Here is an 18,021-nt window from a genome sequence, read left to right on the forward strand (position 1 = left end):
TGTGATGGGCAATTTTTTCTCCTGGTGATAAATTCATAGTATCAAGGCTCTGGTAGTGGGGTTTTTTTGTTTTGTTTTGTTTTTTGTTTTTTTGTTTCGTTTTGTTTTGTTTTGTAGTTTTATTTATTTTTAGTAATCTCTACACCCAACATGGGGCTCGAAATCATGATCCCCAGATCAAGAGCAGCATGCCCCTCCCACTGAGTTAGCCAGGCGCCTCTAGGAGATATTTATTATGGTCAGCTGCATATTTGGAATTCTACCATGTCCATGCTGCTGTCTCTCAAGTATTTCCGATTGTGTCCTCTCTTTGTGCACCAATCTAGCTGCCTACTATCCAATTAACTTTGACTCATCACTTAGTAAGGCCTACTCTGTGCCAAGTATATTTCATCTTGAATGTCAAATGTAGGCTCTAAAACTGACTGTATCAGAGTCTGCTCCTCAAAAACCAGACCAGAATAAGTTGGCTTTTCTCTGTTTCACCACCCATATCCCTTCTATCAGGTTCAAAATTTAGAATCCTCTTTACATTTTATTTTTCTCCTTATTCTTCAGTAACTCCTTTATCTAATCAGTAAGTGACTGATATTTTTAAATGTTCATTTTTTTCAATCCTATATTCTTAACCCTATTTTGGGTTATTTATCCTTTCCCATTTACCTTGCTATCATGATTTCTCCCTTTCTCTCTCTCTTTTTAAATATTTTATTTATTTTTGAGAGAGAGGGAGAGTGCACAAGTCGGGGAGGGACAGAGAGAGAGAGACAGGGAGACACGTATCTGAAGCAGGCTCCACACTCTGAGCTGTCAGCACAGAGCCTGACAGTGGGCTCAAACCCACAAGCTTCAAGATCATGACTGGAGCTGAAGTCGGATGCTTAATCAACTGAGCCACCCAGGGGCCCCCTCTCCTTTTTTTTTTGTTTAGTGTTTATTTTATTTTTGAGAGAGAGCATGACTGAGGGAAGGGTGGAGAAAGAGGGGGACAGAGGACCTGAGGGGGGCTCCTTGCTGACAGCAGCGAGTCTGAAGTGGGCTCCAACTCAAGAATAGTGGTTGAGATCAGACCTGAGGCGAAGTCTGATACTCCACAGACTGAGCCACCCAGGCACCCCCTTCCTCTTTCTGATCCTAGGCCGTCTCTCCAAGTTTGTCCATTCATTTTTTATACTGCTTCTGATTAATCTTTCATCAAAAAAAGAAAAACCTGTATCATATTCAAAATCTTATTCAAAATCCTATGTAAGTTCCTTGGCATTGTTGACCTCAAAAATAAAATGGCCAGTTATTTTGCTAGAAAATGTTTTTGTTTTGTTTCATTTTCCAGAAATAGCAGAGGAATTGCAATTTGAGACCTGCAAGCTATGGCAAACCATAGTCAAATCAAGAGAACAAAAGAGATGAATGGTACTCTACAGAAAAATGAGAAAGTTGGGAGGGGTTGCTTTGAACAAAGGTCCATTGGAGAAAAATGGAGTTCAGGGTGGTGATGGTTTCTCATTAGTTGACTTGTGGCAGTTACTCATTGGCTGGGCTGTTGCTGGGCGAGGAGAAAATCTTCCTCTTGCTGAGGTAGTAAAGTAGGCTTCTTTGGAGGGTCTGGAATTGACCTTAAGTTGATAGGGCATGAGCGCTTCTTCAGGTCTCTCAGCTCTATTTTAAATATTTCCTTTATTCAGTTACACAGTATTTAGCCAAAGGAGTTGAAAACTTATGTGCACCCAAAACCCTGCACATAGATGTTTATGGCAGCTTTATTCATACTTGCCAAAATATGGAAGCAGTAAAGATGTCCTTTAGTGGGTGTGCACTCTTCAGCAGCACAAATTCTAAAATCAGAACAATAAAGAGAAAATTAGCATGGCCCTTGCGCAAAGATGCCCTTTAGTAGGTGAATATGTAAACTGGTACATCCAGACAATGGAATATTATTTATTGCTTTAAAAAGAAAGAGCTGTAAAGCCATAGAAAACATGGAAGAATCTCAAATGCTTATTTCTAAGTAAAAGAAGCCAGTGTAAAAAGGCTATACTATTTGATTCCAACTATCGGATATTTTGGAAAAGGTGAAACTACAGAGAGAATAAAAAGATCAGAGGCAGTCAGGAGTTGGAGGTAGCATGAGGAATGAATAGGCAGAGTACAAGAGGAATTTTAAGGCAGTGAAAATACTCTGCATGATACTATAACTGTCATGATGCATTTATTTAATACATTTATATATAAGTATATATGCTTATATTTATATAAATACTTATATTAATACTATACATGTCACAATGCATTTATTTAAACCCATAGAGGATACAACATCAAGAGTGAACCTTAATGTAAACAATGGACTTTGGGTGATTTTGATGGGTCAATGGAGGTTCATTAATTGTAGCAGGTATACCATTCTGGTGGGGGATGTTGATACAGGAGAAGGCTATGCATGTGTGGGAGAGACATTTGGGAAATCTGTCTTCCTTTCAATTTTGCTGTGACCCTAAAAGTTCTTTTAAAAAAAGTCTTTAAAAGAATAGACATCAGTCATTAAATGTTAAAATAGATAAATACTATTCAAAACTTTTTCAGTGGTTCTTTAATTTCTTAGAGATGAAGGATAAAGGATAAAATTCCCTAATGAGAATTAGAAGGGTTAAGTCACTTGCTAAAGTCACATATTTTCAGAAATGGTGGAGTCAGATTTCAAGCTCAGATCTTCTGATTGCACAGAGGTGTTCTTAAAAATTTTGTCTGTCTTTGTTATTCTATGAATAAGACACTGGAGGGTTCTAGGAGGTTAAAACAAACACAAACCAACTCAGTGCCAGAAAATGTTCACCATAGAGTAAGCTCCTTAAAACTTGCTGAATAAATTTTCATTGACTAAAATGCAAAAAAAAATTTTTTTTTAATTCCAGGAAAGAGTCAAAGGAAAGCTCACATTAAATTAACATAAAAATGTGGAGAAAATTAGATTAAATGTGGTTAGAGGGATGTTTGCTGGAGTAGTCATGGAGGCAGCTTCTCTTTAGAGCAGAGACTTGAGTCTAGCCCTGGGGGAATGGTGGGGCTTGCAGGACATTCCACCCTTGGGAAAGAGTAGGAATAAGCAACAGAAAAGCCCTGGTGTGGTGATTCTAAGGCCATAACTAGACTTATTTGGCCAGAGTAGGACCTTGGAGATGTTAAGTGGGAGAATAGGTTGAAGAGTCAGCAAGAGGGGGGAGAATTTAGAAGATCTTGCATATTAAGAAGCTTGAACTTTGTTTCATGATCAATTCAAAGACATGTTATTTTGGGGGAAAGGGGAAATACATTCCAAACCACCATCACATGTTAGAGTAAGAAGAGACGCAATGCTTGCAAAGTGATGCTTCAAGATTAATTGGTCCCCACCTGTATGCTGTACCAGTGCCTTGGGAAACATTACCTTCTCCATTTTACCTTAATCCCAAACACCTGTAAAAAATCTGTTTAGGTCCTAACAGATGATTTCAACAAGCATAATCTCTTTATCTTCCAGAAGTTCTAGGTTCATTCTATTTGGTAATCTAAGTTACTGTATAAATTTATTTCCCTTAATAGTTAGTTCCTAAGAGGCAGGGCCATGCTGCAATTGTGTATCTCTTTTTAGGAGGCCTAGGAAGCAATATATCCTTGAAAACAAGCAAACTAACAACACTATAAATTATATTACAACAAATGTTCTTATGTTGCAGGTGTTTTGTATATATACCTCATCTTCCTTGAGGACAGGTATCTTTTTTTTTTTTTTAACATTTTGTAAGCACTGTGCCTAACAAACACCGCATTTATTCAATGAATACAGACCTGAAGACTGATTTTTATGGTTAATGCATGGACCTTAGTATACAAAGTAAAAGGCTTACCATAAAAATTCTTAGTTACATTAAAGAGAGTGGAATAAAGACAGGGGAATTGTAGGTTTTACACAGATCTTTCTCAAAGTCAAGTTACGGTAACAAGAATAAGAACGTTAAGATGTCTAGTGAAGTCAACACGACCTAGAGTCAGACGATCCCATGTGGTCCCAAACTTTGGGCAAATCACGTAACCTATCAGGAGCACAGTTTTTCCATCAATTTCTTCACGAAGGAAAATGAGATCTGTATAAGCTAGTGCCCGGCATATTGCAGGAATACTCCATATTCCTTTATTTCCCAACTAAATTTCCCCAGGTATACTTCTTAGAATTTAATGTTGGGTCAGACGATAAAGAAAACACAAGGAAGATATGACGAAACAGAAAGGAGAGGGACCATGGAGGACTCAGCTGGTCTGGCCAAGTTCTTTCATCATATCCTTCCATTTGCTCGACCTTGGGTCACGCTCTCCTCTTAGCCCTTCAACAACACCTGTCCGGCCGGATCTCCCCACCCCATTAGCGCCGGCCGCCCCCACCACTTGGCATTTCACCTGCCCATGCGGCCCCCCAGACCCCCCTTTTCCAGCATTTTTAACCCTCCCTAGCGCAGACGAACTCCACCTGCAGAAAACAGAGAAGCCCACCGCCCCCGCCCCCGCGCTCCCCTCCCGGGACTCGGCCTCCCAGTGCTCAGGCTCCCCCGCCCGCACCACCCCGGCGCCCCGCCCCGGGCGGGGAGGGTCGGTGCGAGGGAAGGGCCTGCCAGGTGAGGCGCGGTCACCCAGGGCCTCTCACTTCCGCCCAGGTGAGGGAGGGCTGACGCCGAGCCGGCCCGCTCGCTCCCGCCCGCGCCGCTGCGGGACCAGGTAAAGCAGGGGTCCGGGCTGTGCGTGCGGTGCGGGGTGGTGGTCCCCGCGTACAGAGGCCGGCGCGGGGCCGCTCGTCTTGCCGTGTGGAGCCCGCCTTCCCTGCAGCCGGCGCGCCCTCCGCCCGCCCTCCGGGAGGAGGTGCGCCCTGGAGACCCAGGGCGCCGCTGAGCGCCGCGCCAGGCCCGCGGAGGGTGCGGGGCGCCGTCCTCCCGCGCGGGGCCCTGGTGACCCCAACGTGGGCGTCCCCGCGGCTGGGTGCACAGCTCTCTGGGGGCACCCGGCCGCCGGCCGCGGTGCCGCCCCGCCTCAGCAGGCCCTGCCGGCCCTTAAATCTCGGCCCACTTCTGTTCCGGGATTGGCAGGGATCACAGTTTGCACCCAGATCGGTGCCTGCGCTTGGCCCCACAGCTGGGCGGAGTCTTTCTCCACTGGTGACGGCGAGAGGAGTGAACAGGTGGTGGCCTGCCACGGGGGTCCGGAGAAGAAGGGGGTTCCCAGATCTCGTCTGAGTGGACGACTTGGCCCTGGCCTCCTCTGGGTGCTCGATGGTCACGTAGCCGCGTTCCCAGGACGGCGGTCAGGCTCGGGCTCTGCTAACCTCCCTTTTCAGATGGGGGAGGATCAGATGGAAAGTACCGTGGCCTCCAGCCTTTGGGGGAATTTCTGGATTCCTGCTTTTAAGTCAAGCTCAGGAAAACATTTTCAAATCCTACCCCTTCCCCCACCCCAGGCGCCCCAGCCCGGCTAGCACACCTAGCAGGAGTGCCAAATTAATCTCCCCCAGGAGCTTTCCCTTGGCACTTTGTCGTATCTCCAGATGGTTCTTCTCACTTTGGATTCAAATTAGTTATTTACTGGTTTGTCTCTGCGATTGAAAGAGTTCGACTTTCAGGGCCCTATGTCTCCAGCTAGCTTCTCAGCTGTATTTAGACTCTGGCCGTTGATAGCTATGCAACAAGCATGTGTTTCTTAAATTAATGAAGAAGCCTTCTGGAGACCTAGAAGAAGAAATCTCCGTTATGCCGAGAATGGTAACACCACATTCTAGGCTGTCTAAGCTCCTATTGGCTGCCAACTCATTTGTACACATTGTTTAAATTTGTTTTTTATTTTTTAATGTTACTTGTTTTTGAGAGAGAATCTGAAGCAGGCGCCCAGCTGTCAACACAGACCCAGACCCAAGGCTCGAACTCACAAACGGCAACATGGTGACCTGAACCAACTGAGCCACCCAGGCGCCCCTGTACACATCTTTTTTAGAAAAAAGCTAGTGGTTGTAAAAACTCAAATTGCTTCATTTTGCAGTATTGGAACCGGGGGATTGTGACTTTTAACTAAAATGAACTTGATGTTTCCCGGCCCCTGTGGCCTATATAAAGATTATTAAAAATTTAAAATAATTACAAAGTTAATAAATACCAGAGCTGGAAGGTACTTTCTGAGATAGAATTTGCAAACCATTCTGAAGAGATTTGCTCTTGCTAATTGAGATCCTGTTAACAGTCACATAAGATGACCTTAGCATTAGAATAATAGTTGTGTTTAAAAATTGAAAAGAAATTGTACTAAGCTCTTATCTGTGTTTAATACCCTAAATACGTTTATTATTTTCTAAGTGAACTCTACCCCCAGGATGGGGCCAAAACTGGAGAGTTCAAGAGTTTCATGCTCTATCTGATGAGCCAAACAGGCAACCCTAAAGGCCTAAGTTTAAGTCATGTATGGATATTAAACTATAAACATCCTATATGCATCATAGAAAATTGAAGAGGATTTTTATAAAAGGAAGTAAAAGCATACACAAACCCACCTACCACTGGAAGTAACCACTAATAAAATTATGGTATATTGTCTTTCAGTTAGTATTCTTAAAAAGGGAAACCTGTGTATTTTCCCATAGTGACTTCACTTTTGGAACCTTGTGATTCTGAGATGGGTTCAGCATTCAGTAATCCTTGTAATTGCATTTTTACTTAAAAGCTTTTGGGGCGCATGGGTGGCTCAGTCGGTTAAGCACTCAACTTTGGCCCAGGTCATGATCTCATAGTGGCTTCCAGCCCCATGTTGCATTCTGTGCTGACAGCTCAGAGCCTGCAGCCTACTTTGGATTCTGTGTCTCCCTCTCTCTGCCCCTCCCCTGCTCACACTCTCTGTCTCTCTCTCAAAAAAGAAAACAAACAAACAAACATTAAAAACAAAACAGAACACCTTTGTTACTGGAGGTGCCTGGGTTGCTCAGTCTGTTAAGGGACGACTCTTCATTTCAGCTCAGGTCTTACCTCCCCCTCTCTTTGCCCCTCCCCTCCTCACATGCTCTCTTGCTCTCAAAAACAAACATTAAAAAAACCTAAAAAACATTTAATACTAGTCCTTAAACTAAACAACCAAGTATTCTGAGTTTACTTGCTTTCTTAAAGTGTAACAAAAATACATTAGGTTGGTGAAATCAAAATTGGGTTTAATTTGTAAAGATTTTGTTCATCTTGGTAGTGTATTTTTGAGAGAATCATTCCGCCTTTATATTGTTTGACCATTGCTATATTTTTCTCATACTCCAATGTTTTTGTGTAGATTTGGATGCCTTTTTTAAGCCCTCATTTTAGGTTCTGGTGCAAATAGAAATTTAGAGCCTGTCAATACACTTTAGTCACTGGGATGGATCTATGGTGAACATGCAGGGCTCACTTCTGTTTTGCTGTGCACAACGGTGTAGACTGGATTTTGGAGACATGGTATTGAGTCCATTTACCATATAACTTGGCAAGTCACATAACCTTGGTCCTCTGTTTTCTCATCTGTAAATGATCTACCTCACTGAGCTCGGGGGAGGTTGAAATTAAATCCTTTTAAGAATGTGTCTTGTAAACCGTGAGCCATTATTTCCCCCCTTTGTGCTCCTCCACTGTGATGTTTAATTCTGATAAAATTAGGGAGTTGTGCTATTTTTATTGGGAAGAACTGAAGGTTGTGAGTTACTTTGATAAAAGGCATAGAGACCATATTAGCTGTTAAATAAACATCTTTGCTAAAAACACTGTACAGGGATCTTTCTGAAAAGCCATAGGTTAAAACTGCTGTCAACATAGTTAGCTACTTGTACATGTGACTATTGGGCACTTCAAATAGGGCCATTTGGGATGGTGATGTAAATGTAAAAATGCACGTCAAATTTTGAAGGTTTGGTGTAAAAAAAGAACTCGTTATATTTATATATTGAAATGTTTGTATATTTTGGGTGAAGCAAAATATATTATTAAAATTAATTTTCCCTGGGGCGCCTGGGTGGCTCAGTCAGTTGAGTGCCAGACTTTGGCTCAGGTCATGATCTCGTGGTTCATGAGTTCGAGCCCCACATGGGGCACACTGCTGTCAGTGCAGAGCCAGCTTCAGATTCTCTGTCCCCCCTCTCTGCCCCTGCCTCACTCGTGCTCTGTCTCTCAAAAATAAACATTAAAAAAATATTAAAATTAACATATCCTGTTGCTTTTAAACATTTTTCATTCAGCTACTAGAAAAATTTAAATATTAAAAAAGAAAGATTACTTATGTGTCTCACATTGTTTTTCTATTGAACAGCACTGGGTTAGGATTCAGTATGAGTATGTTTATCCTTAAGAGGGTTTAGTTGACTGAAGCACTTACATTCCTACCTATAAACAGGTTTTTTTTAATTCCCAAGTTATAGGCCTTCCCACTCCCCCTCCTTGTATATATTGCATTAGTGAACATTTTTATAGTTTAGTCTTCTGAGAAATAGCCATTAATGAGTACATAGCAAAATCTCAGCTACAATATTTTTTCTGAAGCCCTTAAAATATCTTAAATAATTTTGGTTGAAAAGAGATGTTAATAACAGTAGCTCTTATTCATTGAATGTACACCGTGTGCCAGGCTGAATGTTTTACAATACCTTATTTAGTCCTTCCAACTGTACATATGTAGTAGTTTTCGTTAACTATTTTACAAATGAGGAATCTGAAGTATAGGGAAATTTAAACAACTGGCATAAGAACCCAGAGCTGGTCCCAGCAGTAGAAACCAGGTCTCCATGATTTCAAAGTTCATAGGCTATAGAATCTTATTTTATGCATTGGTTATTGAATCAATACTGGAAAGGAGTATATTATTGAGGTAGGTATTTAGCTTCATCCTGTTTTTGTGTTTGTCACCAGTAGGAAACCATCCAAATACCAATCCACAGGAGATTGGGTGAAGAAATCATGGATTCCTAGAGTGGAATACTATATAGTAGTTATAGTAAATGAAAAGAAGCTATGTGTATCATCATGACTAATTTTATTTTATTTTTAGAAGGCAAAGCTTGTGGTCAGAAAGGAGACATTTTTATATCTTTAAATTTTATTTATTTTTATTTTAGAGAGTGTGCACGAGTGAGGGAGAGGGGGAGAGAGAGAGAGAGAGAGAAATAGAATCTCAAGAAGGCTCCCCATTCAGTGTGGAACCTGATGTGGAATCAAGCCCCATGACCCTGGGATCATGACCTGAGCCGAAATCAAGAGTGGGCTGCTCAGCTGACTTGAGCCACCCAGGTGCTCCATGACTAAATCTTAACATTGTAAAGTTAAGGTAAAACAAATTGCTGCAGGATAAATGTACAGTACGTTCACCGTTTATATAGTTTAAAAACCATCGAACAATAATGTTGTAAACAAACATGTTTACATGTAGTGTGTGTTTAAGAATTTCAGATTTGGGGTGCCTATGGTCCAGGTCATGATCTCATGGTGAGTTCGAGACCCGCGTCAGGCTCTGTGCTGACAGGTCAGAGCCTGGAGCCTACTTTGGATTCTGTGTCTCCCACTGTCTCTGCCCCTCCCCCACTGCGCTCTGTCTCTTATCTCTCTCTCTCTCTCAAAAATAAGCATAAAAGAAAAATCTTTAAAGAATTTCAGACTTGAGGGGTGCCTGAGTGGCTCAGTCGGTTAAGTGTCCGACTTCAACTCAGGTCATGATCTCATGGTTCACGGGTTTGAGCCCTGCATCGGGCTCTGTACTGACAGTTCAGAGCCTGGAGCCTGCTTCAGATTCTGTGCTTCCCTGTCTCTCTGGTCCTCCCCGACTCATGCTGTTTCTCTCTCTCTCTCTCAAAAATAAATAAACATTAAAATTTTTTTTTTTTTTAAAGGAAGAATTTCAGGTTTAAGGGGCTCCTGGGTGACTCAGTCGGTTAAGCTTTCTACTTCAGCCCAGGTCATAATCTCACAGTTGTTGAGTTCAAACCTCCGCATTGGTCTCTGCTGACAGCTCAGAGCCTGGAGCCTGCTTAGGATTCTGTGTCTCCCTCTCTCTCTGCCCCTCCCCTGCTCTCATTCTGTCTCTCTCTCTCTCAAAAATAAACATTAAAAAAAAAAAAGAATTTCAGATTTTAATTATGTTATGTTGATGACATGCATTTGTGAAGCTGCCTTCAGGTTAAAAGAAATTAGTGGGAGCATTTGGATGGCTCAGCCAGTTAAGCCACCAACTCTTGGTTTCTGCTCAGGTCATGATGTTTCACAGTTTGTGAGACTGAGCCCCACGTTGGGCTCTGCACTGACAGCAGGGAGCCTGCTTGGGATTCATTCTCTCTCTCTCTCTCTCTCTCTCTCTCTCTTCCCCGCATGTGCAAGCTTTCTCTCAAAATAAATAAACTTTAGGGGCGCCTGGGTGGCTCAGTAGGTTGAGCGTCCGACTTCAGCTCAGGTCACAATCTCGCAGTCCGTGAGTTTGAGCCCCGCGTCGGGCTCTGGGCTGATGGCTCAGAGCCTGGAGCCTGCTTCCATTCTGTGTCTCCCCCTCTCTCTGCCCCTCCCCCGTTCATGCTCTGTCTCTCTCTGTCTCAAAAATAAGTAAAACGTTAAAAAAAATTTTTTTTAAAAAAATAAATAAACTTTAAAAACAAAACAAAAATTAGTAAAATTTCCATGAGATGAGCATTCTCTTATGTTGGCCTTACTCGAAAAACAAAGCCAGAGTCCCGTACTTTTGGTGTTTTGCACATCTTGCCTAGCTGGTAGGTAGCTTTCGGGTGCAGAACGTTTTTCATTTAGCTTTGGCCACTAATTGATGGGCATGACTTTGACAATAGGGGCAGGGTGGGGCTTCTGCCTTGAGTAGGGTAGTCGGTGCCCTAGGAGTTACTTTCTGGAGATTTTAATGAAGCTCCCAGGCAGAGCATGGTAGGAGAGGAAGGTGAGTTGAGGGGTACGTTGACAGACATTTTCTCTCTGTTGTGAAATATCTGACTCCTGTTTTTAAAATCATTAACAGTTGACCTTCCCTCCTCCCAAGGTGAAATTTCCCCTTTGTTGTTTTGAAATTGTAGGAAGGTTTCTGCATCTGCAATATGGGGTGATAATACTACGTTGTTAATTAAGATAAATGAGATGTTTTACAGAATGAAAGACCTTGGATTTGGTGCATAGTAAACACCAAAAGTTGAGTTACCTGATTTAGTGACTGATAAAATGGATTGGAAAAAAGGTCAGGAGGAAAAGGGAGGGTGAACATTGGTGGGAAGGATGTCCAAAGCCTAGTTTTGTCTATTTCACAATTTGCTGCGACTGTTTTGAGTATCCCAAGCATGTCAAAAATGCCATGACCATATTTCTGGAGAGAAAGGCATACAGCCTACAGTGTGGGGAGAATTGAACAGATTATTTGAGGTGGAAACTAATCATTTATGAATGCCTGGGTCTTTTCAGTGAGGGACTGGCTATACAGAGATCCATAAGGGTGAACATTGCCCTGATTTGGTTTTTCTTGTTTTTGTCAATTATTAGAGAAAACTGCCACCATCAGAAATACAAAAGCATACTATAAAACAGTTTAACTTCACTCTCACACGGTAGCCAATCACAGAGAGTATTGATATGCATTGATTAACTTTGAATAGTTCAATAAGAAAATTAGTATATTGCCAACTGAATTATTCTGGAGAACTGACTCAATTTTCAGTTCTGATTCTGAGTTTAACATGGTATCATTTATCTTCAACTTCTATATATTCTGAATAGTATTAAATGGACTTAATTAAAAAATTTTAATATTTATTTTTGAGAAACAGAGCATGAGGGGGGAGGGGCAGAGAGGGGGAGACACAGAATCTAAAGCACAGAGCTAGACGCAGGACTCAAACCCATGAACCCCGAGATCATGACCTGAGCTGAAGTCAGACGCTTAGCCAACTGAGCTACCCAGGTGCCCCTAAGTGGACTTAATTAAGGATTGGCTATGGCTTAAGCATATGACCCCCAAATATCAAGATCTTTCTGGAATTTGTATATGTTTTCAGAATTCCAAGAATATAGTGTTTTGACAGCAGCCAAAAATACATTATCATTTACATTTAAAGGGTTTACAAAAGGCCTTGTCATTTGATAGGGGCACAAGACTATGACAACTGTCTTGAATCTGCATTAGCATGGTAGCAGATGTGTTTGGTTAGGAGACTTTGTTTTCCATTCAATTGATACCTTACAAATACTGAGCTTTGAGAACAAAAGGCATGATAATTAGATAACCACCTGGGCTTTGTACTCCTAAGGAAGCAATAGAAACTTAGTTGGTCTTGACCTTCTGATTTTGAGCAACTTCTGAAATCATGACTTCGTTTTTACAGTTGATAGCTTTGAGGTTGTTCAAACTCCCTGGTTGGCTCTGGGGAATTCCCAGTGAGGCCTTTCATTGTGATCTCCCAATTCACATCTGCAGTTAGATGCTGAATACCTGTACTTTGCCAAGCTGACTGCCAGTGATCTTTTTTCCCTCCAAATTTGTCCCGGTGTGTTCTATTCCATGTGCTATTGGGAATCTGAAAAGTGTGTTTACCAGGGTCCTTAGTTTGGTTAAATTCTTGAACTGAGGAGATTAACAAATCAATTCAATAAGTTTCCTCCACCTGGAAATTTAAGTCAAATTACATTTCTATCTCTGCATCAGCTTTTTTTTTTTTTTTTTCACATACTCCATTAATTGTTAATGGCTAAAGGCATGGGTATAAAAAAAAAAAGCCACAATATTATAATAATTTCCTTCAGTCAAATCCTACAGTGAGCCAGACATGAAAAATTCATGGCTCAAACTCACTTGATCAATGATGGAGTGGAAGCTGAGCATAATAACTACTTCTCTGGAGGCTGTACGACTATGAGGACAGCGGCACACTGTGGCATTTTAATGTCTAGGCTATGACTGATTTTAGGTGGTCTATCTCTGACAAGCTAGACTCCACTTCACCATGTTTAAACAAACTTGAGATTCCTTGCTGTAAGCCTTATTTCTTAGCCTAGTCGAATAGATCAAAGTTGTTTGGTTGAAGATTTCTTAGGACCATGAAAGGAGAGGCCATTTAGCCTACGTGCTGATTACTGGATGTTCAGCTCTAGAGTTATGGCATTTCTTCCTTCTGTCGTCATATGCTCTTAAGGCTTTAGTGGCCTTCCCTAGATATTCCCTAACACGATGGAATTGTAGTAATTTTCCGGTAATCCTTCCAGTAATTAAATATGAGTCAGAGGGTTGGATGACCACCCGTTGTCTACCCTTAATGTTTCCGGAAGCATACTCTACCACCATGGTTTCCAAAATGCACAGGATGATTCAATTGGGAAGATGGGAAGATGACAATAAAACCTTACTTTTTTAGTGCTTTTATCTTACTGTCATGGTATTTTTTATTTTATATATGTTTTAAAACATATGACATGTAAATAATAGTGATATGTGTTTATAATTATAAAAAAATAAGGTGAATAGTCAACATATTTTCACTGATGGGAATGTTCGAATACCACTAATCTATCCTATTACCAGAATTACCTTTTTAAATAGAAATCTGGACTCAGTACTTCCCTACTTAAAAGCCTTTAATTACTTCCTGTTGCTTACAGGATAAAGACCAGTCTACTTAACATTATTTACAAGGACCCTCTCAAAGTCTATTTAAGTCTGTGCTTCTTAAACCGTCAGTGGTAAGAGATCAGGGTTCCCCTGCACCCCCAGTCTTTCAAGGACTGATATTTTTGTTACATAATTTGTTAGAAAAATGAATTGTTAGAACAAGGAGATTTTTTAAAAAGTCAAGTTTTTATTACTACATTGAATAAACATGACTGTGCCACACTGCATGGTTTTTAAGTACCAATTTTGGTACTTATCTCTTTGTGAGCCAAACATCAATTTGCAGTCCACATCTGCAGTAAAAACAAAACAACCAACTATTTTTTTGTCCTATTTTCAGAGACTTTATATACAATACATCATTTAAAGCTGGTTAATATTCTTACGGAGAATCATGGATTTTTATGCCTGTGTACTGTGGTTCTCCAATTGTGGTCTCTAGGCTATAGCAGCCTCAGGGTGACATGGGAACTTTGTTTGAAATGCAAATTCTCTGGCTCACTTCAGACCTGCACAATCAGAAACTCTGGAGGGTACCCCCCCCACCCCCCCAGCTTGTGTTTCAACAAGCCATCCAGGTGATTCTGATGCCTGCTAAAATTTGAGAACCACTGACCAAGGGCATCCCTATATTTCATTCAAACTGTAATACGTAAAATTTTTTTAATTCTGTAACTGGGAGTTTGTACCTTTTTAATCTTCTGTTTACCCATCCCTCCACCCACCTCCCCTCTGGCAACCATCAGTTTGTTCTCTGTATTTAAGAGGTTGTTGTTGTTGTTGTTACTCATTTTTTTAGATTCCATTTGTCTTTCTTTGACTTATTTCACTTAGCATAATAAGCTTTGGGTCCATCCCAATGGGAGGGTCGCATTCTTTTTTATGGCTGAGTAATATCCATTGTGTGTGTGTGCATGTTTGCGCACGCGCTACATCTTTTCTATCCATTCACAACTGCAACACTTTTGCCAGTGAAATGAAACACTGTCAATGATGCTGGGTAATCTGAAACTATCTTGGGCAAATGGTCACTCTCCTCTTACACCCTATTCTCTTTCTTTTAAGAGAAGTTTCTACTGTGTTCTCATTCCACACATCCCCACTCAGGCTTAGTCACCCTCCCTTTGTGATTTCACTTAGTACATGGCACACACCTCTACTATTTATAGGCCTTATGATATATCCTGTTGTGTTGTCATGATCTTTGTATCTGTGTACTCTCTCACTAGGCCATGTTCGCCATTATCTTTTTGTCTTTTTCAGTTATAAAATTAAGACATACTTTTAAAATAAAGTTCAAACAGCACTAAAATCTGTAAAAGTCTAAGTTTTTAATCTCTGCATCCTTATTTTTACTTTTTAGAAGTAATCACTATAAAATTGACTACCTTTCTAAAACTAGAAACCTACGCATGAGTACATATTTTTTTTTTTTATAAATTGTTTATGAGAGAGAGCTTGTTCTCAAAAATAAGCAAATATTAAAAAATAAAAATCCATGAACAGCTTTAAGTGTCTCTTGCTTCCTTTGGAGAGCAAAGGTCAGGTATCCTGATGCAGAGTGGTTGAGAGAAGGCTGTACTTAAAAAGACTGGGTTCAAGTCCTAGGTCTACCCTTAACTTCTCATATGTGCTTGGACATGTTCCATTTTGCTTCCATTTTTTTTTTTAAGTTTGTTTTGAGAGAGAGCGTGTGGGGGAGGGGTGGAGAGAATCCCAAACAGGTTCCACGCCCAGCATGGAGCCGGATGTGGGACTCAATCTTACCACTGTGAGATCACAACCTGAATCGAATTCAAGAGTCCATGCTTAATGGACTGAGCTACCCAGATGCCCCAATGTATTTTTTTCCCTCACAAAAAGAAAATGCACCCATCCTGAAAGTTGCTGTTTTCCCTATTCAGTTGTGAGTGTTAGATAATATCCCTGTGTTGACATAGGGGATTGAATTGTCAAAGCATGCTCATGTGAATGAGAGATCAAACTTCAAACCAGCACCAAAGCTTACTCATGATTCAGTGATTACAGGTAGGAGTTAGGCACAGACATTCCTTCCTGGAGGAGTACCCAGCCAGTAGGCATTCCAAAGAATGTCACTTTTCTTCTTAGGACATATTATCAACACACTTATGAAACCTAGTTATGTGTAGACATTAAGTAACGTATAAATGTATTTCTGACACACCTCAGCCACAATTTTTAATTTGTTTACAGGAATAAAGTACAACCTTAGGACACGTTTTGTTTTAGATTACTGGACAAGTTCTCAACAATATATATGGAAACCTTTTTTTTTTTAGTGTGTATTTATTTGAGAGAGAGAGAGAGAGAGAGAGCATGAGCAAGGGAGGGGCAGAGAGAGAGGGAGACACAAAATCTGAATCAGGCTCCAGGCTCTGAGCTGTCAGCACAGAGCCTGATGCGGGGCTCAAACCCGTGAACTGTGAGATCATGACCTGAGTTGAAGTCGGATGCTTAACCGACTGAGCCACCTAGGCGCCCCTGGAAACATTTTTCTATAAGGAAACCTTTTGTTTTTGGGGAATCCTGAGTTTTATACTCTACAAGTTAGACAAATGTAAAATATCTGTGTGATTGTCTCCTATTTTCTAGTCAGCCATGCCCCATAATTCCACATATTCTCAGATTACTTACAAAAAGCAATTAGGACAGATCAGGTATTTCCTGACATTTAAAAACATGGGCTATTACCTATTAAAAATCTTTAGAGGGTTTGCGAGGGGGTTTGGTTATCAAGCTGGCTATCCCTCCCTGAAGGAGGGAGCCACAGGCTTACTGTTAACCCTTTCCCTCCCATTGTCATTTCAATACTTTCAGACCTACTTTATTATTGTAATGACTGACTACTTTTTTTTTAGAAGTAGTACTTTTTAATTTTTTTTTCTTTTACATTTATTTATTTTTGACAGAGACAGAGCACAAGCAGGGGGAGGGGCAGAGAGAGAATGAGACACAGAATCTGAGGTTCCAGGCTCTGAGCTGTCAGCACAGAGCCTGATGTGGGGCTCAAACTCACAGACTGTGAGATCATGACCTGAGCCAAAGTTGGACGCTTAACCAACTGAGCCACCCAGGCACCCCATGACTGACTACTTTTGATAGTTTAATTTTTCTAGGAGTTTTGTTCTTAAAAACAATGAAGTAAATATTCTTGTACACACATCTGTGTGCCCATCTGCAAGTATTTCTTTGAGACCCTCAGAAGTAGATATTCTGGGTAAAAGAGAATGCAAATTTAATATATTGATAGCTATTGCTAAGTTGCTCTCCTAAAAGGTTGTGCAAATTTATATTCCCGCCTGTTTTTCCATGACATCTATGCTACATGCGGTTATTCATTTAAAAAAATTGTCAACTTGGCAGTAAAAAATAGCATCTCATAGTTTTAGCTTGCATTCTTTATTTCAGAGTGGTTGATGTATTAATGACCACAAAGCTGCTCTTGTCAATCCTCTTGGGCCTTAGGCTGCTATAGAAAAGGACAGTGCCATTGTAACTGTCTTTTGTTACTCAGTTACCTGTCAATGGGTAGTTGTAAAGGTTGCACAATTGAGATGCTGAGCTCATTGGTAGCGTTTCTGTGATGCTCTTATTCAGCAATTCTTTCTCACTGAATCCAGTGAACGTTTGGATGGAATACATGGACCTTTTATCAGTGCAGATGGCATCCCTTACTGGCTTTTAATATGCTTTCTTCTTAGTGACCTTGAATTGGAAGATAAAGACCTCATTCAGCAACTGTATCCAGAGTTGATGTAGGAAAATTTGGACTATATAATACTCCTGTTTCTCTGATGATTTATTACCATCTAGTGTACGATTAGGATAAGTGACTGCTCTGAAAGTGCCATTTTGGTCAGAGCAGAGGGTTTGCTAGCATTTTGAGTTGTTACAGTTGAGTTGAGTTCCATTTTAGGGATTTAATTTATTTGAATAAAAAACAGAAAATGCCAATATATTGGGTGGTTACCTTTTGGAGACTCAGATGCACTTGGATCCGGGATCATTTGTGCAGTTGGGAACTTTTTTCCCCCAATCTCTCTAAAATCATCTTCATCTCTTAATTTAGATGTTCTTTTCCAGCCCAGGGTCCTTTTTACAAAATCAACTTTATTGAAGTATAATTTAGGGGCAACTGGGTGGCTCAGTTGGTTAAATGTCCGACTTCGTCTCAAGTCATGATCTCACCATCTGCTGTCCGTGAGTTCAAGCCCCACGTCAGGCTCTGTGCTGACAGCTTAGAGCCTGGAGCCTGCTTGGGGTTCTGTGTCTTCCTCTCTCTCTGCTCCTCCCCTACTCAAGCTCCGTGTGTGTGTGTGTGTGTGTGTGTGTGTGTGTGTGTGTGTGTGTGTG

General features: G+C 41.0%; 1 protein-coding gene and 1 non-coding gene across 5 annotated transcripts in view; both read left to right on the forward strand.

The window, feature by feature from the left end:
- The first annotated feature begins 1,808 nt into the window (after nt 1–1,808).
- On the forward strand, nt 1,809–1,912 carry LOC121027889 (U6 spliceosomal RNA). The gene has a single exon (XR_005788972.1). It is a non-coding gene; the product is annotated as a U6 spliceosomal RNA (small nuclear RNA).
- Nucleotides 1,913–4,644: 2,732 nt separating this feature from the next.
- PATJ (PATJ crumbs cell polarity complex component) overlaps nt 4,645–18,021 on the forward strand; it is a 372,856-nt gene continuing 359,479 nt past the window's right edge. For all 4 annotated transcript variants that reach the window (XM_040470436.1, XM_040470437.1, XM_040470438.1 and 1 more), the window contains exon 1: nt 4,645–4,743. The gene's annotated coding sequence lies outside the window, so the exon portion shown is untranslated. The remainder of the gene's footprint in view (nt 4,744–18,021) is intronic.

This window comes from Herpailurus yagouaroundi, unplaced genomic scaffold (genome assembly GCF_014898765.1).
Source record: "Herpailurus yagouaroundi ecotype Mexico unplaced genomic scaffold, PumYag 77, whole genome shotgun sequence".
In the NCBI taxonomy this organism is placed as follows: domain Eukaryota; kingdom Metazoa; phylum Chordata; class Mammalia; order Carnivora; family Felidae; genus Herpailurus; species Herpailurus yagouaroundi.